Source organism: Leopardus geoffroyi, chromosome C3 (assembly GCF_018350155.1).
Source record: "Leopardus geoffroyi isolate Oge1 chromosome C3, O.geoffroyi_Oge1_pat1.0, whole genome shotgun sequence".
NCBI lineage: Eukaryota > Metazoa > Chordata > Mammalia > Carnivora > Felidae > Leopardus > Leopardus geoffroyi.
The window spans coordinates 145384142-145409393 of record NC_059338.1 but is presented as its reverse complement, the minus strand read 5'-3'; the positions used below and the strand labels follow the sequence as shown (position 1 = coordinate 145409393).

The following is a 25252-nucleotide window of genomic DNA, read 5'->3' as shown; positions in this document are numbered from 1 at the left end:
TGCTATCCACTAATTTGTGTGTGTGTGTGTGTGTGTGTGTGTGTGTGTTTAAATCTTGATTAAGGATAATTAGGAAGAAACATGACAGATTTTAAGGAAAACATGAACAAAGGGTGATGTATTTAAAAACGGGCATGGAGGGCATCTGGGTGGCTCAGTCGGTTAAGCATCTGACTTGGGCTCAGGTCATGATCTCGCAGTTAGTGAGTTCGAGCCCCACGTTGGGCTCTGTGCTGACAGCTCAGAGCCTGGAGCCTGTTTCGGATTCTGTGTCTCCTTCTTTCTCTGCCTTTCCCCTGCTCACACTCTGTCTCTCTCTCTCTCAAAAATAAATAAAAAACATTAAAAAAAATGGGCATGGAATATTTATTGAGGAGTTCTAAAGTTTCCCTAAATATGAATCTGTTTAAAATGATCTAGAAAAGGGCGCCTGGGTGGCGCAGTCGGTTAAGCCTCCGACTTCGGCTCAGGTCATGATCTCGCGGTTTGTGAGTTCGAGCCCCGCGTCGGGCTCTGTGCTGACAGCTCAGAGCCTGCTTCAGATTCTGTGTTTCCCTCTCCCTCTGCCCCTCCCCTGCTCACGCTCTGACTCTCTCTGTCTTTCAATAATAAATAAACGTTAAAAAACATTTAAAATGATCTAGAAAAAAACTTGATAAAACATGTGATGGATAGAACAAGAAATCAGGTGGGACAATTTCTAGGAAGAATTTAGAAACGAGAACTCTCTGAAGCTTTCACTTCTCTGTTATGCTCCATTTTCTCAGTAGATGGCACCCTTCTACCTTCAAAGCTTTTATTTACACTAAGGTGTAAAGGGCTGACAGTCCACTACAACAGTAACTAAATCCTCTTTGGGTCTTTCCTAATTACATACACGCAGTCCCAAGGCACCCCCAGTACCTTGCACATAGGATTGCCTGGTTAAGCCAATATTTTAAATACAGTAAAGACATTTATTCCCATACTTTAATACAGTTGCAAAATTCAATTCTTTTGCTCATCACTTGGCAATTCACAGCTACAGTCTCAAATATTGTCTTCTTTCCAATATTTTAACATCGCCTTAGGACTCTTTTTCCAGGAAGGTGGCCCATCCACTACTTTATCAAGAATAGCAAGCCGTTCCTTTTGTCGTCACTCATTTACTCACTGAACAATTCTTTGTCCACAACCGACTACGTGCCACACGCTGCTAAGCTCACGGGATGCCAACAACGATGCATGAATTATGCTCTTTGCCTTTAAAGAACTCAAACTTGGGGCACCTGGGTGGCTCAGTCAGTTGAGCGTCTGACTTCGGCTCAGGTCATGATCTCGCGGTTCGTGTGTTCGAGCCCCATGTCGGGCTCTGTGCTGACAGCTCAGAGCCTGGAGCCTGCTTCGGATTCTGTGTCTCCCTCTCTCGCTGCCCCTCTCCCACTCATGCTTTGTCTCTCTTTCTCTCTCAAAAATAAGTAAACATTAAAAAAATTAAAAAAAAAAAGAACTCAAACTTATTTGGAGGAGACAGAGAGAAATGATTATATTGTGTGTACAATTATACTTTTTTAAACATATTGTTTTATCGTTTATTTTTATATTTGAGAGACAGAGACAGAGTTCAGGTGGGGAAGGAGCAGGGAAGGAGCAGAGAGAGACAGACACAGAATGTGAAGCAGGCTCCAGGCTCTGAGCTGTCAGCACAGAGCCCGAGGCGGGGCTTGAACTTACGAATCGTGAGATCAGCCACCCAGGCGCCCCTGCAATCATGCTTATTACAGTGTGACAGAAATGCCCTTGGTGTTACAGGACTCCAGAGAAAGTGGCCCAAACCCAGTCTGTGGGAGGGAGTGTGGGAGAGCTCCCTGGGATTAGTACCATTATCTTAGCCAAGTCTTAAGGGGCACTGGCTCGGCAAATATCCAGGCAGAGCTACATTCCAGGTAGAGGGAGTTATGAGCAAAGGAATGGAGGTGAGGTCCACCACAGATGTGTCTTTGCTTTTCAGAGCTGCTCAGCCTTAAATCCTGCCTGAAGCTCACCATCCTGGCTGCCCATGGGATTCACCTGGGGCACTCCAAATACTGGTTTCTGGACTTCATTCCCAGATAGCTTTCTTCCATTCGTCTGGAGATGCCTGGGTATGCTGTTGAAAAAAGAAATGTCCTAGATGATTCTAATAAGCATCTGAGATTGGGAAACACTGTTTTTGCTGGTGAGTCCGTGAGTAATGAGAAACGAGCTTGGGTGGGAGACAGAAGTGTTCATCGTCTGCACTTGGGAAGCCTGACAAGTAGGTGGATCCTGGGCCCCCTTCCAGAAAATTCGAGTGTCCGAAACGCATGTGATAACCGTGGTCAGGAAGTCACATTTGAGAAACACCAGGACAACTTTGAGAGTCGTGCGACGGTGTTTGTCCTTTGTTCATGTGGTGCCGCTAATCAAGGGTTATTTTGTTTTGCTTTGTTCTGCTTCGCTTATTTGTTTGTTAGTTTGTTGGTTGGTTGCTAGGGACTGAGATGGGTTTGAAATTGCTTTGGAGAGGAGCCAGCCGAGTGGTCCTGTGGGAAGAAGAGATCATTGAGAACATTCTCATACAACTTCAGGTGAACGGAGGGGAGCCTGACTTAGGGTGGTGGCAGCTAAGGACAAGGGTGTGGGCATTGTGGGGAACAGTGGGGTTTCCAGAGGCACTTAGAACGCCCAACTGTCAGGGAGTGGAGATTAGCTGGGGGTAAACGAGAAGGACAGGCCTGGATTAGGATCTTCAGGACTGTTAAGTATTAAAAACAATTATGCTGTCTCACTGTACAGAATTTTAAAAAATCCTTAATAGGGGCGCCTGGGTGGCGCAGTCGGTTAAGCGTCCGACTTCAGCCAGGTCACGATCTCGCGGTCCGTGAGTTCGAGCCCCGCGTCGGGCTCTGGGCTGATGGCTCAGAGCCTGGAGCCTGTTTCCGATTCTGTGTCTCCCTCTCTCTCTGCCCCTCCCCCATTCATGCTCTGTCTCTCTCTGTCCCAAAAATAAATAAACGTTGAAAAAAAAAATTAAAAAAAAAATCCTTAATAAACATATAATGAGCACAAGAAAATTCAGCAAAGTTCAGCTTTTCAGATTTTTCCTATAGTGAGGCTTTCCATTTTGTGCACTTTCAAATATTGAATTCTTGGGCCGCCTGCATGGCTCAGTCTGTTAAGCTTCTGACTTTTGATTTCAGGTCAGATCACGATCTCATTGTCCGTGAGTTCGAGCCCTGCATTGGGCTCTGCGCTGTGAGCGCAGAGCCTGCTTGGGATTCTCTCTCTCTCCCTCTCTCTCTCTTTGCCCCTTCCCTGCTTGCGCACTCTCTCTCCCTCAAAATAAATAGATGAACTTAAAAAAAACCCAAATATTGACTTCTTTCCAAAAAATTTTTTTTCTGGTTTCTTTCAGTTGTTGATACCTTGAATGCTTAACAGATCTGATTACTGGGAAACTCAGTATTACTGAGGGAGAATCGAAGTTAATTCCAGGGTGGTTCCACCTACAGACCCACAGTATTCTGCCATTGCAGGGGAGGAAGGTCCCGTGTATTTGCAGGGAGAGATTGGTGTAGACATCGTCAGGCTTTTCTATTTGCAAGTTTCGGGGCAAGAGTTGGACTTCAGATGCCCGTTTGGAAGCCGTGGGCCTGTTTGCGGTTGCTAGACAAGTAAGAGGCGATGGTGGTTTTTGTTTCATGAATTAGACTTGTCTCACCAAGGAAGGTACCAAGAGTGAAGACTGCAGTCGTACAAGAAAAAAATCCCTGGGGGGGGGGCCGCCGCGTTTCAGGGGTGGTGAAGAAGGGCGTGAAGAAGAACAAAAAGAAATGTGAGTGACGCGGAAGGAAGTTCTTGCCAAGGAGGCCAGTTGTCAGTAGGAGACTGAAAAGAAAAAAACAAGTTCTCTGATGGCAGTGTTATGAAGGAATATAGGATGATAGAATGGGAGGAAGTTGCTGAAGCAGGGGCAGCGGATTGCAGTCAGAAAGCGATCTGGAAATTTACATCAGGGATGAGGCAACCTGGCGGGTAAACGTGTCAGTCAGCTTGGCGTGCTATGGAACATGCACCGTAGAGGGGTGGCGTAAACAGCTGAAATTTATTTCTCACAGTTCTGGAGGCTGGGGAGTCAAGGTCAAAGGGCCGGCAGATCCTGTGTCTTGTCTCATGAGGAAGCCCTTCCTGGTTCTTGTTTTATCCTCCTGGGGCAGGAAGAGAGAGCGAGAGGGAGGGAGGGAAGGAGAGAGGGAGAGAGGGGAGGGGAACAGGAAGGGGAGGGGTAGAGAGAGGGAGGGGGGAGCTTGAGGGAGGGAAATGGGGAAGAGGGGCAAGAGCTCTCGTCCTCTTATTTCAAGCCTCTGTCATGGGGGCTCCACCCTCAAGACCGACCTACCTCCTAGAGGCCCCACCTCTGAATACTATTACATTGGGGTTTAAGATTTCAGTGTGTGAACTTGGGAAGAACTCACGCGTATGTCCAAATGGCCTGCCAACACCACCGCTCATTAAGCTCCGTGGCCCTTCCTTTACTCTGGGTCATGTAAAACTCCCGGCCTTCCCCAGCATTCGGCGAATGGGTTGGTTGCTAAAACCGTGCAAGGCAGTGAGGGAAGCTACGGGAAAGAGCTAAGTGAGGGCGTGGGCGAGTAAAGCTACCTTGCCTGGATCCACATTGGTTGGAGGGGGCACCCTGGAGCTTGTCTTGGAACACTGCCTTGTCTTGCTCGAATTCGGAATCAAACACAGGCCCTGAGGTGGGTGATTGGCTCCAACCAGTCAGGTGAGGAGGAGTCTGGGGAGAAGGTGACAGGAGCCAGCTGTTAGCCGTTGCTTGTAGCAGCTGGGATGGTGTAGGGGGGTAAGGGAGATCTGAGCGGGCACCGAGAGCATCTGTGACATTCTCATTACAATTTGAAAGACACAGGAAAGAGAAGGCAAGCACACAAAAAATCACCCTCAGTCACACTACCCGTCGAGGCAACACCTGAGGGGATTTCAGGACATGTCTATAAGGTCCTCTCCAAATGGTTTTAAACTGTTTAAAATTTTATTTTGTGTAGTTTGGATTCTACACAATTTGTTATACTATTTTTGAAAGCCTCGTGTCAGTTATTAGGTACTTCTTACTTGTCATCGTAAGAGTCTTAGAAACATTTTTTTTTTTTTTTTTGAGAGACAGAGAGAGAGAGAGAGAGAGAGAACACAAGTACAAGCAGGGGAGGGGCAGTGGAAGAATCTTAAGCAGTCTCCACACCCAGCACGGAGCCCGACTTGGGGCTTGATCTCATGACTGTGAGATCATGACCTGAGCCAAAACCAGGAGTCAGACGCTTAACGGACTGAGCCACCCAGGCCCCACTACAAATGTAATTTTTAATGCAATACATTTAAACAATTCTCACTACAATGAAAAATTAAATTTAAGGGCAAGTATCAAGCTCTGATTTCATATGATATTTTCAAAACTGAGGGTCTGGATAGTGCTCGTTACAAGCGTCCAGGTTTGTTTGGTTTTTTTTCTTTTTGTTTTTGTTTTTTGTTTTTCTTTTATACTTATTATATTTGAAACTTCTTTTTTTCTTTTTCTTTTTTATTATTTTTTTAATATGAAATTTATTGTCAGATCGGTTTCCAGACAACACCCAGTGCTCATCCCCACAGGTGCCCTCCTCGATGCCCATCACCCACTTTCCCCTCCCTCCCACCCCCCATCAACCCTCAGTTTATTCTCGGTTTTTAAGAGCCTCTTATGGTTTGCCTCCTTCCCTCTCTGCCTCCGGGTTGTAAGCCTCCAGGTTGATCACTGTCACTGATCAGGTGTGGGCAGACAACATGGATGGTGTCTTGGTGACTGTGTAAATGCAGGACGTGGTGGGTGATGAGTCCATAATGACTGCAAAGGGACCACATTCGCAGACACTGTTCTAGCAGGAGCCAAAAATGTGAATGTTTACATACGATGGCAGATAAATAACACAGATAGTTATCTTGGCGGTGGGGCCAAGAGGAGAGGTACACGCCCAAGGCGGGCTGTTGCCAAAGCACGTTGCCATGCAATACCTTCTGATTACTTTAGCTTACAATCCAGAATTTTCACATGCATGTAAAATCTGAGTGTTGAAGACTGGCCCATTTTCTTCAGACCCAATTTAGGCATCAGCAATGGGTTCTTCCAATCCATGAGCATGGGATGTTTTTCCATTTCTTTGTGTCTTCTTCAATTTCTTTCACGAGCTCTCTAGAGTTTTCAGTGTACAGATCTTTTACCTCTTTGGCTACGTTTATTGCCAGGTGTCTTAGGGTTTTTGGTGCAATTGTAAATGGGATCAATTCCTTTGTATCTCTTTCTGCTGCTTCATTATTGGTGTATAGAAACGCGACTGATTTCCGTACGCTGATTTTTATATCCTGCGACTTTGCTGCGTTCATGTATCACACGTAAGAGAAGAGTCACTGGGTTCTACTCTTGAAACCAAGATTACACTGTGTGTTAACTAACTTGAATTTAAACTTAAAAAAAATCAGCAATGAGTGATGGCTTTCTATTTGTAACGTTTGCACTAAATTTTGTGCAATTTGGGAGTAGTCAGAGACACAATGCTGTTCTCAAACTCAGAGGCCTCAGCTGACACATTACCTTTGACACATTAAGTGATAAAATTGCACCACCACAATCTCTGCCACCCTGATCTCTAAGTCTCACACCTCCTTTCTGAATTTCAGATCTTTCTCAGTGTACTTTGCACCCTCACCCCAGCTTCCAATAAGCCTCGTGGCCTGGCCATGCTACTTGCCTTGGGAGCCTCGACAAGGAACATCTCTGTTAGAAAGGCAGCCTCTTTGGCAAATACCAAGCCCGATTTGTTTTTTCTAGGAAAAAAAAAAAAGTAGATATTAAAATAAATACAAAAGCCTCAACTTCTAAATAAAGGTAATATGGGCGTAGGAGAAAGAACGGGACTCAGTGTCATTTATAACACAGAATAAGGAAAAACAATGACAGAAACAAAGAGATTTAGAATTAATAAGTGAGTATTAGGTGTGCTATATGCTTCAGGATAATGGAAAACTTAAATGAAGTGGCTACATTCCTAGAAAGAGATACAATGGCAGAATTGATGCAAGCAGAAACAGAGAATCTGGATCAACCTACAAGAACTAAATATATGAAAATGTTGGTCGAAGACCCTCCCTCTCAAAACCTGCAAGCCTGTGCAGTTGTATGAGTACAGCTTATAGAAGTTTCAAGGAGGAGATAATTCTGGTTTCATACAAGTTATATTAGAAAATTGAAAAAAAAAATTCATTTATGATCTTAGTTAAACTTTTGGAAAATGAAGAATGCAAGGGAACTTTCTTCACTTGATAAGTTGTATATACCAAAAGACTTATTGAACCTTATTGAACTGATTGAACACTTATTGAACCTTAAGTGTTTAAGTATATAAACTTTATACTTACTGAAGAAACTTTGTACACATTCTTTTAAAAAGGAATATAAAGTGGTTTTGTTTGTTATTATAAGGAAGGTTTTTATATTTATCTATTTAGACTCATTAGCCTTTTCTTTGAGGCATTAGATTTTTAGTCTTTTTTTTTTTTAATTTTTTTTTTTTTAACGTTTATTTATTTTTGAGACAGAGAGAGACAGAGCACGAACGGGGGAGGAGCAGAGAGAGAGGGAGACACAGAATCGGAAGCAGGCTCCAGGCTCTGAGCCATCAGCCCAGAGCCCGATGCGGGGCTCGAACTCACGGACCATGAGATCGTGACCTGAGCCGAAGTCGGACTCTTAACCGACTGAGCCACTCAGGCGCCCCATTAGATTTTTAGTCTTAATTAGAATGGCCTTCCTTACTCCAAGGCTCTATTTGCATTTTCTCATGTTTTCCTTTTAGTACTTTTATGTATTTTTAATTAAATTTTCTCATGTTTTTCTTAGCGAATTGAGTTTGTGAATTGAATTGAATTTTCTCATATTTTTCTTTTAGTGCATTTACATCTTTTATTTATTTGGAGTTTAGTCTACTGTAGTGTATGGTATCCTGTTTTCCTGTTGTTCTAATTCCATTAATTAAGAAGCCCATCTTTCCACCACTCTGCTGGAGAGTGCTTTCTTATCCTGGGCCACTTAAAACTCCCAGGCTTCACATCACTCAATAAACGGGTTCATTGCTCAATACCAAAATAAAATCCGGTTAGGTTTTTAAATGAGGTATTATACACTGGCTCTAAAAATTTCATGGAGGAATTAAGGTCTAAGTTCCATGAGAATCTAAGTCAACCTTAAGAAGAATGCATCAAGGACTTTTCTACCAGATACTAGGACAACTAGAGACATCAATTTTGCTGGTTTTTCTTCCTTTTCTGGTTGCAAGTATTTTGTATGATTCCATTTTGTCTCCTTTAAGGTTGAGGTTTAAATTGCTCTTCTCTTTTCTGATTTCCTAAGGTGGAAGCTCAGGTTATTGACTTGTGTTGTTAACTTCCCTTTAAGTGCTACTTTTGCCGCCTGCCATGTATTTTGGCACATAAGCCAAACTTACGTTTTGGTAAGTTGTATTTTCATTTTCACTTAGAATAAAAATATTTTTAAGTTTCCCTTGAGACTTCTTTGACTCATGGATTATTTAGAAGTGTGTTGTTTAATTTTCAAATATTTGCAGACTTTGCAGATATTCTTTTATTGATTTCTAGTTTAATTCCACTTTGGTCAGAGTACATACTTTATATGTTTTCCATTCTTGTAAACTTGTTACAATGTATCTGATGGCCCAGTATGTCATCTCTCTTAGTGGATGTTGCAGATGAGCTTGAGGAGAATACATATATTCTGCTGTTGTTGGATGGTGTATTTTATAAATGCCAATTAGATCAGTTGATAGTGCTATCCAGATGATCTGTAGCCTTACCGATTTCCTACTTGCTTTATCTAGGCACTTACTGTTGAAGGGATATTGAAGCCCTAAGTATAATAGTGGATTTGTCTATTTCTCCTTTCAGCTCTATCAGTTTCTGACTTATGTAGTTTGATTCTCTGTTGTTAGATGCATACATATTTAAGATTGTTATGTCTTCAAAGAGAATTGACCCCTTTGTCATTAGGTAATGCTTCTCTTTATCCCCGATAAACCTCCTTGTTCTGAAGTGTGCTTTTTATGAAATTTACATAGCTAGTCCAGCTTTCTTTTGATTAGTGTTGGTGTGGTGTATCTTTCTCTAGTCCTTTACTTTTATCCTGTGTCTTTATATTTAAAGTGGATTTCTTGTAATATATAGTTGAATCTTTTTTTTAGTCCACCTTGTAAATTTTTGTCTTTTAATTGGTGCATTTACCAATCACATTTAAAGTGATTATTTATCTATGGGGCACCTGGATGGCTCAGTTGATTAAGCGTCCGACTTCAGCTCAGGTCATGATCTCACGGTTCATGGGTCCAAGTCCCGTCGTCGGGCTCTGTACGACAGTTCAAAGCCTGGAGCCTGCTTCAGATTCTGTGTTACCCTCGCTCTCTGCCCCTCCCCTGCTTGTGTTCTCTCTAAAAAATAAATAAACATCAAAAAGTAAATAAAAGAAACAAAGTGATTATTTATGTAGATTAATCAAGCATTTTCTACTTGTTGCACTTGTCCTTTGTTTCTTTCTTCCATCTTTTTCTGCCTTCTCTGTTTAATTGAACATTTTATATAATTCTATTTTATCTCCTCATGGGAGTCAATTATACTTCTTAGAAAATTTTAATGGTTGCTCTAGAGTTTAGCTTATATAGTTTTGATTAATGTGAGCCCACTCTTTAAAAAAAATTTTTTTTAATGCTTATTTGTTTTTGAAGGATAGAGAGTGAGTCGGGGGGCAGCGGGCAGAGAGAGAGGGAGACACAGAATCCGAAGCAGGCCCCAGGCTCTGAGCTGTCAGCACAGAGCCCAACGCGGGGCTCGAACCCACAAACTGCGAGATCAGGACCTGAGCCAAAGTCGGACACTCAACTGACTGAGGCACCCAGGCGCCCCAATGTGAGTCCACTCTTAAATAACACTACAGTTTTATGTGGCATGTGGCCCCTCCCCACTCTCTTGCTTTCTCTCCTCTTCTTTGATCTCCAGACTTGCCACTGGTTTGCCATAGCTTGCATGTCCTGGATTGCAGTTCCTTTGCTGTTGCCAAATAAACCCATTTGGCTGGTCAAATAACTGGCTGTTCTACTTTTAAGGTTGGCATTGTTTGGTGTCATAGAAGTGGGATCCAGAAAAGACCTCAACAGCTCCAAGGCTGGTGAGCAGACCCTTGTCAATACCCACTGAGGCCATTGAGCTCACTGTTTTGTCACTGACCCTGGAGTTTGAGGTATGTTTTTTCCTGTATCCAAGCTCTACTCTCCTCATGTTTTAAGCTCTCCAGGCTTTATTTAGGGATCTGTTCAAAGGCTTTGTCCTTTTTGTTTTCACGAAGGCTTTGTCCTTTCTGGTGAGTACTTTTTTGTTTTTGTGAGCTTCTGGTTGTGAGTAATGGGATCCCAGTCCTCTAAATACTTTGAGGAGACTCCACCCTGCAGGGGTCCCAGTTGGTTTTAACGTTTAAAAACTATAGTGCCTCCTCATGTGCATTCTTAACTAAATGGTCCAGCTTAACTAAAGATAATTTAGATTTTCAATGGCCATTATGAGGAGCTTTCTACCTTGCTAAACTTGTTTTTCTCAAAACTAAATTAGACAGCTGCATCTCCAAAATTGAAAAATAAGGAGAATCAGATACCTATTTTAATTGGCACGCAGGAGCCTCCAAAAGATTGCAAAATTTCGTAACACTTTCATTAAAAGATTCATTGCAAAAGACCAACGAAAAATTAAGGACCTAAAGGATAACACACAGAAGATTATAGAACTGACTAAAGGGGCTGTAATTCCCCTTTACCTTCTTTATTTGAGTACTCAGTCCAAAATTGTCTAAAATTGCCTTCCCATTCTATTAAACAGCTACCTTTTGAAAATAAGACCGCCCAATGTGATGGATAGTCCTCCTCAGTTATTTTTTACTCCTTGGCCAAAGGCCAAACTAGGAGCCATAGTGAAAGAATTTCTTGGGGTGCCTGGGTGGCTCAGTCGGTTAAGCAACCGACTTCGGCTCAGGTCATGATCTCACAGTTTTTGAGTTCGAGCCCCGCGTCAGGCTCTGTGCTGACAGCTCAGAGCCTGGAGCCTGCTTCCAATTCTGTGTCTCCCTCTCTCTCTCGCTGCTCCTCCCCTGCTCACATGCTGTCTCTCTCTCAAAAATAAATAAAGATTAAAAATTAAAAAAAAAAAAAAGAATTTCTTAAACCAGGGAGGATTCTTGCAAGCTTTTGTAAATAGATTAACTTCTAAGCCCAGTCAAGAGAGGAAAATAAAATTTCACATTGTTCCTTCCTTTCCAAATCCAGATTGATTTGTTATTGATACTTTCTCTCCCAGAGTAGCTATTGCCTTCTTGTTGGCCTCATTTTACAAACTTGGCTTGACTTTCTGCCTGCCTGGGACATACAGTTTGTCAGTCCTTTTGGCTATCTTTGGGAGTGACTTTAGATCTTGTGAAGAGAATGCATTTTATACCCTCTTGGAAGATGTCTCTTGGGCCCATGGAATTATTTAATGCTGCCAGAAATAGGTACTGTCTGTCCCAGGTAAATCTGACAAGACATTTGAAAGGATTTAGTAACTTTGCTATCATAAATTTGACCAAATTGGAAGCTGGTATTCAGAGGCCAATAGAATTTTGTTGTTAGGCCTTCTCCTCTAAGCTAAATGTACTCAGAGGGAAGAAAAACATTCTAACAGGTGAATGGTGGATGGGGGCACCAGGCCTTTGATATCATTTAGGTGGCAACTGAATTCTTCCATGAATTAAAAATGGGTATCTTTGTGCAAATTTAGTCTTTGCAGGACCACAGGTGTGGCTCCGGAAACAATTCCAAGCCCACCAATCCTATTTACCAAACCCCAAGCCTCTCCTATTCATCCCAAAGGCTTGGGCTTGGGCCGAGGGAAGCAAAGTCTTGCATTTTTTTCCCATGTGCCTTGTGCTGTCAAGATTCTACCCAGGGTCTTCTCCAAAATTCCGGAGTTCTCCAGAACTCTTACCTGGACCATCTCTTTGATATGTAAACTTTGCAATCTTTAAAAGACAGCAATTTTTATCAGAAGGAGAAGGAAAGAAGGAAAGTTATTTGAGTCGGTTCAATTCCTTTTATAATTCGTGAGTATTGTATTATCGTATCTAATTCATGGCAGACATTTTAAAACGGGAGGTATAACGTCTGTGTTTGCATCTGTCTGTACGTTCATGTGCGTCTCTGCGGAGGTGTAGATGTGTGGTATTTTTTACCTCCAGATGGTATTTTCAAAATTAGTTTCTAAAAGAGATCTATTTAATTGGCTTACAGAACACGAAACACTTAAATAAATTAAATTCTCAGAAATATAATAGAAACTTAATCCGAATGAATTTTGGGTTCATGTGATTTAGGGAAAAAATTCAGTATTAAAGCCGCTTTAGTCTTGTTGGTTTAATTAAGACAGTCATGCTTTTAGAGTTTTCAGCACTAAATATAATACTTTTATTCTACTCTGGCTTACTAAAGGTCAAATGAATTCGTGTTGTCTCTTAGAACTTTGTCAGCAAAAATGATAATTTAAGATGATGGTTAACTGTTTAATATCTCATATAATTTTCATGACGAATCTAAACATAATTATTAAAAATCCTTTATTAATAGATATAAGATAATAGTTTTTAATGAACTTTTCAGCAAAATTCATGTCTACTTAAATAGTTTACCCCAATCTTTTTGGTAACTTAAAACCTTAGAGTTTTGCTAAGTTAAATTAGATGATAGATAGTCATTAAAGATCTAGATCATTGCCAAATAACATAAAACTGAATCATTGATTATGAACACAGTTTTACGTACTTTTGGCTTCTTGTGACAGAGAAACTAAAACATATTTGGATGGGTTAGTGCTATACTGAAAAGGCCTATGCATATCCTATTACCCTATTTTAATAAATGTGCCAATCTAAAGAAAGCTGATGTCACAGGAAGTTCACCATTGCTTACTTCTGAGATTTCACTGGAAATTAAGGTTGGGTTCAAATGGTTAAGAATGCCAATAAACGACGTGTCCTCAGTCACCTTTCCCACTCGTTGGCCTTGCTGGTTGGGGTGGCCTGATCTGGGTGTGCTGCACCGTGATGCTTCAAAGCCTTGTTGAAAATCTTTGGGTCCCCCCGAAACCCTACCATAGCCAAGTTTACTGGTAGATTTGGGTAGGAATGGGGTTGATGGGCTTCATCGTTTATGAAATCAGGAATGCTGATAAAGGAAGTAAAGCTCTGAAAGCTTTGAGTTCTCCACCTGCTCGTGGTCATCATTAACCAGCTTTACATCCGATGGGACATCAGGCTGGCTGTGAATCTCAGCGAGTCCTATTGGATGGGACCATGGAGCGTCGCTATACATCTGTAGATGTGTTGTTTCCTTTCTGGTGTGAATGAAATGTACCTGTGAGGTGCAAAAAACATATATATAAATGTAATTAAGACTACTGGAAATAATAAGGGAAACATGCAAGGAAAGCAGGATGTGTGCTTTCTATAAGAGGAGGTATGGAGAATAGTGAGGCATTTTTGTTGAGGGAAAAGAAAGTAATTTTGTTTGAAAGCAAGACCGTTTAGAGAGGAAGAACATAGGACAAAATCTGAATGTAAAAAACAAACAAACAAACAAACAAACAAGCAAACAACTTGTAGAAGGCTTGTGGAAAGGAATCTTGAGAAAGAAATTTTATGCATGGTCAAGCTAAATCAATTGAAAGGCTAAAAGGCTAAAAGGAAACTTTGATATCAATAGTGTACTTACGCAAAACCAAACCTGAATTTTCTTTTACCTACTGAAAGTTTTCTTGAATTGTTGATCTCCTTTTCATAAGAAATTATAAACAAAGTGTTTCCCTTACTTTTTTTTAAGAAAAAAAAATTTTTAATGTGTATTTATTTTTGAGAAAGAGAGAGAGAGAAAGAGCACAAGTGGGGGAGGGGCAGAGAGAGAGGGAAACACAGAATCCAAAGCAGGCTCCAGGCTCTGAGCTGTCAGCACAGAACCCGATGTGGGGCTCGAACTCACGAACCGTGAGATAATGACTTGAGCCGAAGTCATATGCCTAACCGACTGAGCCACCCAGGCGCCCCTCCCTTACTTTTAAGTGATCTTTTTGTCAAAATAGTTTCCTGTATTTATTGTCCGTATCAGGTCTTTGACTACTTAAATCTAGTAGAACACACAATATTAAAAGAGCTAAATTTCGCTCAGAACCCTGTGATCTTCTATGTTTGCCTATGAAGTCTTTTGTTGTCACTATGGTTAAATGGATAACTGAATATTATTTCATGGTGACCTAGATCTGATTAGACCAAGTGTTTTAAAACCTTTTGATATTTTTGACAAACTTCCCCCCAAATCAAATTTGAAATACAGTCTTTTGTAGTCAACCTAATGTTTAGATTTTCCAGAGAATCTCTGGAACATCTCAAAAGATTTGTTCTCTCTTCTTATAAAAAGGGAGATGTTAAACTAATTAGGCTGATTTGCTATGTTAAATTATATAAGAAGCATTGTAAAATAAGAAGTATACTAAGGGGGAGCCTAGGTGGCTCAGTCAGTTGAACATCTGACTCTTGATTTCAGCTTAGGTCATGATCCCAGGGTCGTGAGATCAAGCCCCGTGCTGGGCTCTGCACTGAGTGTGGAGCCTGCTTGGGATTCTCTCTCTCCCCACCTGCCCCTGTCCACCCCCCACCAAAAATGAAAAAAAAAGAAGTAATACTAAGCCTTCTTTATGTTTTATTTGCGTAGGTATGTAAGTGTTCCAGAAATTGTGTGAAATTCTTGGAAACCTGATATGTCTTAGTATAATGTTATCAGTCATAATTCCAATTATTATCTTCAAATGTGGCATGTTACAGAAATCACCAAATTTCCTTGTCAATTCCGTTATAATGAACTCTCCTCAGGGGTTTGAAAATAAGCATCTTTCAGTCTTTTCATGGGTAGCTATTGTTTTACCCTGAAGCTTTTACAAAAATGTTCCCATAAAAGTACCTGAGCTTCAAGGAGATTCATGGAGAGGACTTTTGACAAATATAGGTTTGTGATACCTTGAAGAGCATAAAACCAAACTAGGTAAGAATTTCTATTGTACATACTAGATTCAAGTAGAACGAGTAGCAATTATCTGGGTCTAAATGAACTAAGGAAGGTGATTATTACTCTTATGACTCTTTGAAATACTGCTCGTTCCTTGATGCTTTGGCTCGTTCAGATTTTAAAAAGTTTTTGTCTCGAGCTATCTGTGACTTAGAGCAATTTGATAAAGTATACCTTTGTAAACAAAGAGGAACACGTTTATTTTTTTCTGCCTACCTGATCCCGTTAGAGTTTGGAAACTCTTGAGTGTTCTTTTCATGACATGATAGTTATTTGCATACGTTTATTAAAAATCTCTTCTTCTTGTAACAGGACACAACCGAAGGCACTGGCTATATTACCAAGACTTTGACTGAAATGGTATTTCAGATAAATCTGACGGCCAGTCCTTGACTTGGCTTCCTGGTCTCAGAGGATACCTGTAGAGAGATGGGGCATGTAGAGAGAAAAAATATGTTTGCACCTTTGTCTACGTTAGATTCTAGCCCTGTTAATTGTCGTTGAGGTTTGGCTATACACCTGTAAACTAGGCTGGATCCTGAATTCACCTGGTTTCCTCAAATATCTGGCTACAACTCTTCAACCTATCACTTCCAATTTTGTCCCACTCATCTGATTTGGAATCACTAAAGAACGAAGACTGCTCCTAAATCTCCTTGGAAGGGACTATAAGAAGTCTTTCCCATTACCGGGATGGCAGCCAAACTTCAGGGACTTGAGCCTTGACTGCACATCGGACATCTGAAGGAGGTTTTTCCTGACATCCAGTCCCGTGCAAGTCCTGGAGGCTTCCAAATCAAATTGACGAGGAGGACAGTGATCTGACATCAAGGTAGACTGCTTTCTCCAACTTTGATGGATTAGGACTTTCTACTTTAACTAAACATAAAGCCCTTTATTCTTTTCTTTACGTCCTTTACTCTGGCATTGGCCTGGGAAGAGAGCACCGTTATCTGTATCTCCCAGGCCATTGCTAAGTATGTGTGTGGGGGAACCTTTCTGACTGTTGGATTTGTCAGCAGAAACTCTGATCTGTTCATGTTGCCAAAGATCCCTTGGCCTTACCTGTAACCAATTTCTCCCATGATCTGTTTCCCTGCACTCACAGGAAATGCAAAAGGACTAACTTCTCACTGCAAGGCTTTTCAGAAAGATCCCTTTAGGATGGGATGGTACCTCACGGAATATCATCCAAATTCCTCTGATCCCTGGCTTGAAAAGGTCAATTAGGAAACTCCAACTGAAGGGTCTATCAAGAAACTAGGCCTTAGCTGGAGTTCTTTGCACTCCAACTGGCATCAGTTTTTGTCTGTGGTAGACAGTATTACCCATGAGCATGTGAATGTTTAGATAGCTGGTGAATTGAAGGTCAATACTTATTGGGATGTTTAACTGTCCCTGTCAACATCCATAATAAATAAGAAACCTCCAATTGGTTTCCCTCATTAAACCTTCAGAGCTGCTTTAAACAGGAGCTTCCGGGAAGCATACATGACGGTGAGTTTTTTTTTTTTTCCCCCTTGATGGTAGTAAGTGCCAAAGAAAGAGAATCAGAAACCTCTCCCTCACATTAAGAGAGCTAGTTGATTCCACAGCTAAAGGAATAACAGCCCAACTATGATCACTTGACACATTGGCTAGGCTAGTCTTAGATAACTGTATAGCCCTTGATTACCTACTTGCTAAATAATAAGGCGTCTGTGTAATAGCAAATCCTGCCTTATAGCTATTTGGCAAATAGCAAATACATGGGTAAAGGCCCCTGGAGAGGTAGAAATTCGATTACACAAGATCAGGGAATAAGCCCATTGGTTACGAAAAATTTCATCTGGTGACTCCTGGTCTTTTAACCTATGTACCTAGTTACCTACGGGTTTGGGCTCCTGGCTAGAACCATTACACAAGCTGCATTTGTCATGGTATTTTTTATTTTGCTTTACATAATTAAGGTCTTGTACCTGTTACTTGTCAAACCTTTGTAGAACTGACACACTCAATAGGGTGAGGCTAGCTCAGTGCTTTGAGATGATCTCTAACATTTACAGTCTTGGTGAGATACAGACTTTAGGTAAGTACCTGAAAGTTCTCCTTCCTAACATTCTCTGTTACTCAAATGTGGCCTTACATGTTTTCCAACTGCCATGTACTTTCTCTCCAAAAAAGGACATGACAACAAGGAAATGTCTTTCCTCTTACAGAGGGGCAAGACCACTAAATATGGAAAACCTGACTCCCAATCGATGCTTTTAAAGAAAGATCTTGATCAAAAGAAGGAAGTGTGAAACTGAATAGAGGAAACCTCATTTAAAAGGGAGTCAGGAGACCAGAAGGGGAGCTCTCATGTCGAATCATTTGTCCCTCACAGACCCCAGCAGGAAGAAATGTACTTTGCAATACCAGCAGGAAGAAGCCTACTTTACCACTTCAGAAGGAGGAAGGGAGAATTTCTCCTGACCTAGCAACAAGCTCAGCCAATAAGAAAATACCACAACTCAGCCAATGAGAAACCATCACTACCCTGAACTGTCATTTTCCTCCAATGGGTTTCATTCATGCAGCCCCTCCCAACTTCCTTCTCTTCTCTACAAAGTAACCTTCTTTTCCTTTGATTTTTCAACTGTGTTATGGTTTGCCATAGCTTTTGTGTCCTGAACTGCAATTTCTCTGCTATTCGTCAATAAACTTATTCTGTTGGTAAAATAACTGGCTGTTTTGCTTTTAAGGTTGACAGGCCTTCATCCCATAAGACTTCTCCCACTTTAGAAGGCAATTTCAAGTCCAGGTTGTTACCTATACTTCTGAGCCACTGGCTATAAGTTGGAGGTTCCCGGGAACCTTTCTTCCACTTCAATTAATATGCTAGGATGCCTCAAAGAACTCAGAAAAACATGTACTCATGTTTACCAGTTTATGATAAAGGATATTATAAAGGATATAGATGAATAGCCAGATGAAGAGGTACATAAAGCCTAGGAGGTCCCAAGTGCAGAAGCTTCTGTCCCCATGGGCCTGGAGTGGACTATCCTCCAGGCATATGGAGACATTCACCAACATGGAAAATCTCTGAGGCCTGTCCTCTCGTGTGTGTGTGTGTGTGTGTGTGTGTGTGTGTGTATGTGTGTTTTATGTTTATTTTTTATTTTTGAAGGAGAGAGAGAGAGAGTGTGTGAGTGGGAGAGGGGCAGAGAGAGAGGGAGACACAGAATCGGAAGCAGGCTCCAGGCTCTGAGCCATCAGCACAGAGCCCGACACGGAGCTCAAACTCACGAACCGTGAGATCATGACCTGAGCTGAAGTCGGACGCTTAACTGACTGAGCCACCCAGGAGTCCCTGTCCTCTTGCGTTTTAATGGAGGCTTTATTACACAGGCATGACTGATAACATCATTGGCCATTGGCAATTCATTTCCTGAAGGTTGGGGAGTGGATCTGAAAGTTCCCAGCCTCTAGTCAAGGTTGATTCCCCTGGCAACCAGCCCCCCTCCTTAGGGACTTTCCACAAGTCCCTTTATTTACATAAACCAGATGTGGTAGAAAGGGGAAGAGGCTTGTTAGGCGGATAACAAGCATGTTATCTACTTTTTCCATTAGAGCCCTTCATACAGGTAGGAATCAGTTATTTTATTTTCAATTCCCTGCCTGATAATTTCAACATGTCCGTCATATCTGAGTCTGGGTCTGATGGTACTTTGTCTCTGCAGACTGTGTTTTTTCTTGCTTTTTGGCATGCTGTGTAAATTTTTGTTGAAAGCTGAGCATGTTTTATTCGGTCATAGAAACGGGAGTCAACAGGCTGTGTTTAATGTTTGCTGTGGCCATAAGTACCAAGGGCTTCAAATCCCTCTAAGGCCATTGTTTCTCCGTCCTCTGGAATCTTTGGGTTTCCCTAAGTATTTCTTTTCAGAGAGAGAGGGAGAGCCTGTGCCTTGCCGTGTTTTCAGCTGTAGTCTGCTGTTATGCTGGGGCTCTGTTGGTGTGTACTACGGAGTGGGGAGAAGGGTAGAATTCCATAAGCTTCTGATTAGATCTCAGCCTTCCAGTGGACCTGTTTCTCCAAGTTGTACCTCTTGCAAATGTTTGTCGAGGGGTGTACCTTTTCCCTGCCCCCCCCAACCCCTTCCTTCCCAGGCTGCAGCATTCCCATCTGCGTCCTTGAAGCCCTGGCCCGTGTTGACTGTTTTTTTCCCTTTAGGTGGGACGGTAGGGCTGGAGTGAGGAGGAATGTCCTTCTTCACGCTGGGATGAGACTGGCAAAGTCCTTTTCCAGGAGAGTAGGTCTTATTTATTTATTTATTTATTTATTTAACGTTTATTTATTTTTGAGACAGAGAGAGACAGAGCATGAACGGGGGAGGGGCAGAGAGAGAGAGAGAGACACAGAATCGGAAGCAGGCTCCAGGCTCTGAGCCATCAGCCCAGAGACCGATGCGGGGCTGGAACTCACGGACCGCGAGATCATGATCTGAGCTGAAGTCGGACGCTTAACCCACTGAGCCACCCAGGCGCCCCGAGAGTAGGTCTTATTATAGAGAAGGTTCTGGGCTTCTTTCACAAGGGTCCCTCTTCCCCAGAGCCCGGAGGGGATCTTTCTCAGAGCTTCACTGTGAGAACTGATTGGGATTCCTGGAGGTTAAGCCCACTTACGTGTAGGAGCCCTCCAGAGACTTCGAGCCCCGAGAGTTTTGCACTGCCGGGCTAACTCATGTTCGGCCCCCAGCATTTTGTCCGAATTACCATTTAAGTGTTCCTACAAGTGTACAGAGCCAGTGGCTTTGCTTCAGGGAGCGGGTTCTGGCTGCATCTCTCTGAAAGATCTCGTTTCTCCAGGTTTCCAGGTCACAGATGTCTCTTAGGTCTCTGATGGGTCAAAGAAAAGTAATAGATTCACACTTTATCTAGATTCTTGTGGTCAGACATGGGGATGATGAGTTCCAGGTCAGAGATGAAGTCTGAAGTTTAGAAGATGCAACCCCAAACCTAAAGCTGCGATCCATTAACTAGTCCTGCATGGGTATAGCTAACACCCGCCTTTTTTTGGACATAAAAGTACTTATCACCTATGTTCTCAGCTTTATGGCTTCAGCCAAAAATTCAAAACATCAAGACATCAGGAAAATGGGCCACTTAACGGCTTGTAACATATATTTGCATACCTAGTACATAATACTTTGCAAACATAAAGGATATATATTTTTAAAGTAGGCTCCACGACCAATGTGGGACTCGTACTCACGACCCTGAGATCAAGAGTCGCATCCTCTACCGACTGACCCAGCCAGGCACACCAAATATAAAGGACGTATTTTCGAAAGGAAGAAAGGAATAGAGAGAAAGAGAGAGAGACAGAGACAGAGAAGCTAGAAAGGAGAAAATGAGGAGGAAAGGGAGAACAAAGAACCATAAGGAGAAAGAGAGTCAAAATCCAAAGTTTATCCAAAATTATATTGACATAAATGGTCTACATAGAGTACACTGACTAATAACATAAGTAGAAACTCAAAGTAGAACATTGTATTTTCTCTTTTTTGCTATACTCTCAAAGGCAGGCAAAGGCTTTTAGATTACAAAGAGTTAAAAGAACATATATCCTATACTAATCCATAGTCCTGAATAATTCCACTTCTCACAATGAAATACTAAAATACCTTTCACACACAGGTTAAAAAATGCATTTTAAAAACATTTTAAAAATTATAGTAAATAATATGTACATTAAATGTATATCATGAATATATATTATTACATATACACATGTACATTACACATTATCCATACATGTGTATAAACAGATATACATGTAATCTCTTACATGTAAGAGATGTAATATATGTACCTCTGTAATAAATGTAACTTAAAGAGATTTCAAGTAGTACCAGACACATTGCCACAAACTCGAAGTTCAAGGTCAGAGTTTAGTTAGGGGACCTAGTTTTGATGGGTGTTTATCGAGTATTTGCCAAACCCTACGTTAGGCATTTTATAACTGCCAACTCACTTAGTCCCTACAACAGTCAAATGAGCGACTACAGTCTTTTGCAGAATTGGAAAAGGGCTTCAGAAAGTTCAAGTCACCTGACCTAAGGTGCATCGCTAAACTGATGGGAATCCTCAGCTGTGTCTTGGGAGAGACCTGTAGCCAAGACACCCAATGCCCATTTTTGCTCACTCTTACAAACTTGTGCAGTTATTAGAGGGAGTCACAGCTACTGTAGGAAAAGCTACAGTTTCCAGTCTCACTTGCATGTGACTCATAATGCTGGAAGAGAGTGTTGGGTGGCTGCTTCTAGAAATATTCTGAGAAGGCAAAGTGGTGCCTTTGTTTCTTTTGTCTTTATCCGTTCCTACACCTGCTGCCTGGAAAGTGGTTATGGTGGCGGCCATCTTGCTGATAATAATGGCGGCCACACTCCCGGGATGGCAGGGTGAGGGCTGTCAGTGGCGCAGGCCCCTGGCACTTCCTAGAGCAGAACCAACAAAGAAGACGTGGTTCGCCTACCTCCGGACTTCCACACAACAGAGAGCACACATTTATAGTTCTTAAATTACTGTTATTGAGGATCATTGTCATAGCTGACTCTCGTTTAAAAAAAATTATTCATTAGTTAAGGGAGCGGCGGTGGGGGGGGGGGTGACAGCAAAGGAGAGACTGTCTCCCTGAGTCTCATTTTTAAACTAATACAGAACTCAGTACCTGGCAGAGGAGTGCTGCGCACGGCAGACACAGAAATAATATACAGTATAACCAAGTTGAAGTTCTCAGGTCGGAAGGGGCAGGTGCTCAGAATCTTACACACTAGAAATCTGGCAATATCTGTTTGGCTGTGGAAACATTTGGTTTAAATGGACTTATTTTTACCTTAAAAACGATATTGCCCGGGGCGCCTGGGTGGCGCAGTCGGTTAAGCGTCCGACTTCAGCCAGGTCACGATCTCGCGGACCGTGAGTTCGAGCCCCGCATCAGGCTCTGGGCTGATGGCTCAGAGCCTGGAGCCTGTTTCCGATTCTGTGTCTCCCTCTCTCTCTGCCCCTCCCCCGTTCATGCTCTGTCTCTCTCTGTCCCAAAAATAAATAAACGTTGAAAAAAAAAATTAAGAAAAAAAAAAAAAAAGGATATTGCCCACTGCATAAGATTGTAGCACGAGGGATAAAGGTAAGACTAATTCAGAGTGCTGCTGTGCTGTTTTAAGCAGAGTCTCATGGATTTGAACTCAGGCTGGAGAGCACCGTGTGCAGGCAAAGGTGTAAGGGGGTCCCCTCCACCTGCACGCTTGATGCACTGAGAGGGCGGCAATCAGAGCCTTGGGTTTTTGGAACAGCCAACACCCTCTGTGGTAGGAAGCCCTTGGAAGTGTGGGTTCAAGGCAATGGCTTTAGCAGAAGTAAGACTGGTCCCAAATCCTTTCCCAGCCCTTTCCATTAAGGGATGTCTGCCAGACATGGGATCCAGCACATCAGCAGATATCAAAGGATGGCCGCAGCCTATCTCCTAAAATTTTACTTCAGACGGCCCAGGAAAGTCTCCCCTAAATGGAGAAAGAGGAAAAGGCAGGCATGGGAAGAGCACGGATACCAGTAACAGAGCGTCCGACTTCAGCTCAGGTCATGATCTCGTGGTTCACGAGTTTGAGTTCCAGCCCCGCGTCGGGCTCTGTGCTGACCGCTCAGAGCCTGGAGCCTGCTTCGGATTCTGTCCCTCTCTCTCTGCCCCTCTCCCTCTTATGCTCTCTCTCTCTGTCAAAAATAAACAAACATTAAAGAAAAAAAAAAGCTTTACCCAAGCAAGATTTTTGGCAATGATTCAAATGCCCAACGAGTTGGATGAGATAAAGCCATCAGAAGCCCGCTGAGTCATTGATTGAGTGAACAGTATCGTCAAAGCAAATGGGGGCTAGGCTTGAAACACTTTGTAATTCTTCACACCCTCTAGTCTGAGGCTGTCTAATCTATGCAGTCGCGAGGAAGGGTAGAGTCTTCAAAGCTTCCCTCCAATGTGGTCTTGGAAAAATAAACAACAAAGAGCCCTCCAGGGCCCCGCAGGGCAAAGGCAAGAGGAAGGAAACACTTCAGTGAGCAGAACCAGGCAACCCCACCTGAGAAAGAGAGTCCTGGGGATTCTGCTCAGCCGGAACCCATGGCTGTGGACCAGCACTGTGTTTCCTCTGGCCCCCACTGTTCTTGAAGGGGAGATTCTTTCCACCCCCCCCCCCTTTTTTTGTCTTTCATTTTGTTTCTTTTCTCTTCCTCTCTTCCTAGTCGTGGTCATCCTGCTTCTCATGCATCACTGTGTATTGGGTGTGATGAGGGTAAATGGCTTGTCCTTTACTCTCTTGGTCATCAGGCCAAGCAGGGGCATCTGTGGATTTGATTGAGAGTGCTGCCCGGCACCAGAAATTCTAGACTTGGTGTGGCATGCAGTGACTGGGCAGGGCCTTGAGGTGGGCCTGGCCTGTGGGTTCTGTCTGATAAGAAGGGTACGCGTAGATATTTGAGGAAGTAGACTATGGCAGAAACTGTAAGTCGACACCCAACTTCTGCTCTTGTCTTTTTCGAAAATAACGGAACGCCTGACCTTTGGCTGGCTCACAGCCGTGCAAATTAGAGACCACAGCCAGCATCCTTTGCAGGTCGGTCTAGTCATGTGACTAATTCTGGGTAATACGATGTGGTGTTTGTGAGGTGCGCTGCGTCCGTGGATTGTTTTTTAAAAGAGGTACGGGTGCTCTCTGCTTTCTCTGGATTCCTGCAGCTTGGAACTTGGGCATAACGGCCGAGGTTTTAGTGGTCACAGTAGACTGTGCCCATGAACGACGTTCGGGCTGCAAGCCGTGCAGAGCAGATGCGCCCAGGAGTTTGGGTCCCTGATACACGGAGCACCATACTAACCCGAACAGCTACCTTAAATATCGGAGAGAAACACACTGCCCCCTGCTTTCAGTCCTCCTGACATTGGGTTTTCGGTTACCCCAGCTGAATGCGAGCCTAACGGAGTGAGCAAACCTTGATGCAGGTGGAAGTGGAAAGAGCCTGAACTAAGGTGGTAGCACCGGGGACCCAGAGGGAAAAATCACCTGCCGGTGATGGTGGAGAGGCAGAGTAGATTTGATTCCTAAAGGATGGGGGAAGTGAGAGATGCAGTCCAACAGAAGTAGAGCATTGCACCGGGATTTCTAGTCTGGATGGTGTGGAGGGAGCCCTGCAGGGGGGTGGGGGGGGGTGGGGGAGGGAGGAGGAGTAATGGGCGTGGTTAGAAGTCCCCAGGGCATCTACACCATGAGGAATCCAAGGGCAGAAACTTGAAGAAACTGATAATTTAAGGAGTGGGCAGTGGAAGAGGCCAGTAGGCCGATGATACCAAGGCCAAGGGCAGAGAGATTAATAATATCATCATGAGAAGTAAAATAAGATGAGGAATGAAATCCCCAGGGATCCCTGTTGGATGTGGAAGCTGGATGGCTTAGGAACCAACGTGAGGAGAGGAGATGGACAAATCCCTCTGGGCTCCATTTTAAATGATGCTGCTAAAGGAGAGCAGGGCGAGTTGCTGCCCCAGTGGGATGGAGATTTTTGTAAAGGTTATTTTTATTGTTTACAATTTTTTAAAATGTTTATTTTTAAGAGAGACAAACATTTAAAAATGTTTATTTATTTTTGAAAGAGCGCAAGCAGGGGAGGGGCAGAGAGAGATGGAAACACAGAATCCGAAGGAGGCTCCAGGTTGTGAGCACAGAGCCCAACGCGGGGCTCGAACTCACGAACCATGAGCTCATGTCCTGAGCCGAAGTCAGACGCTTAATCGACTGAGCCACCCAGGCACCCCTATTTTTATTATTTTGAAGTTTTGCATGGTGTTTAGTGTGCCTACAGGATGCGGGGAGCAACTCTTGGTGGAGAGGTTGAGGGTGTGCAAGAAGGTGCCTCCAAGAAAGCCCTGGAAGGCTTTGGGTGGAGGGCACAGGCCACAGGGTCAGCCCAAGGGGGTTCAGTGCGTCCTCGGAGGCTGAGGACAAGAG

General features: G+C 42.9%; 1 pseudogene; it reads left to right on the top strand.

Moving 5' to 3' along the window:
• The first annotated feature begins 13125 nt into the window (after positions 1-13125).
• Positions 13126-13765, top strand: LOC123585089 (annotated as a pseudogene).
• Positions 13766-25252: the final 11487 nt, after the last annotated feature.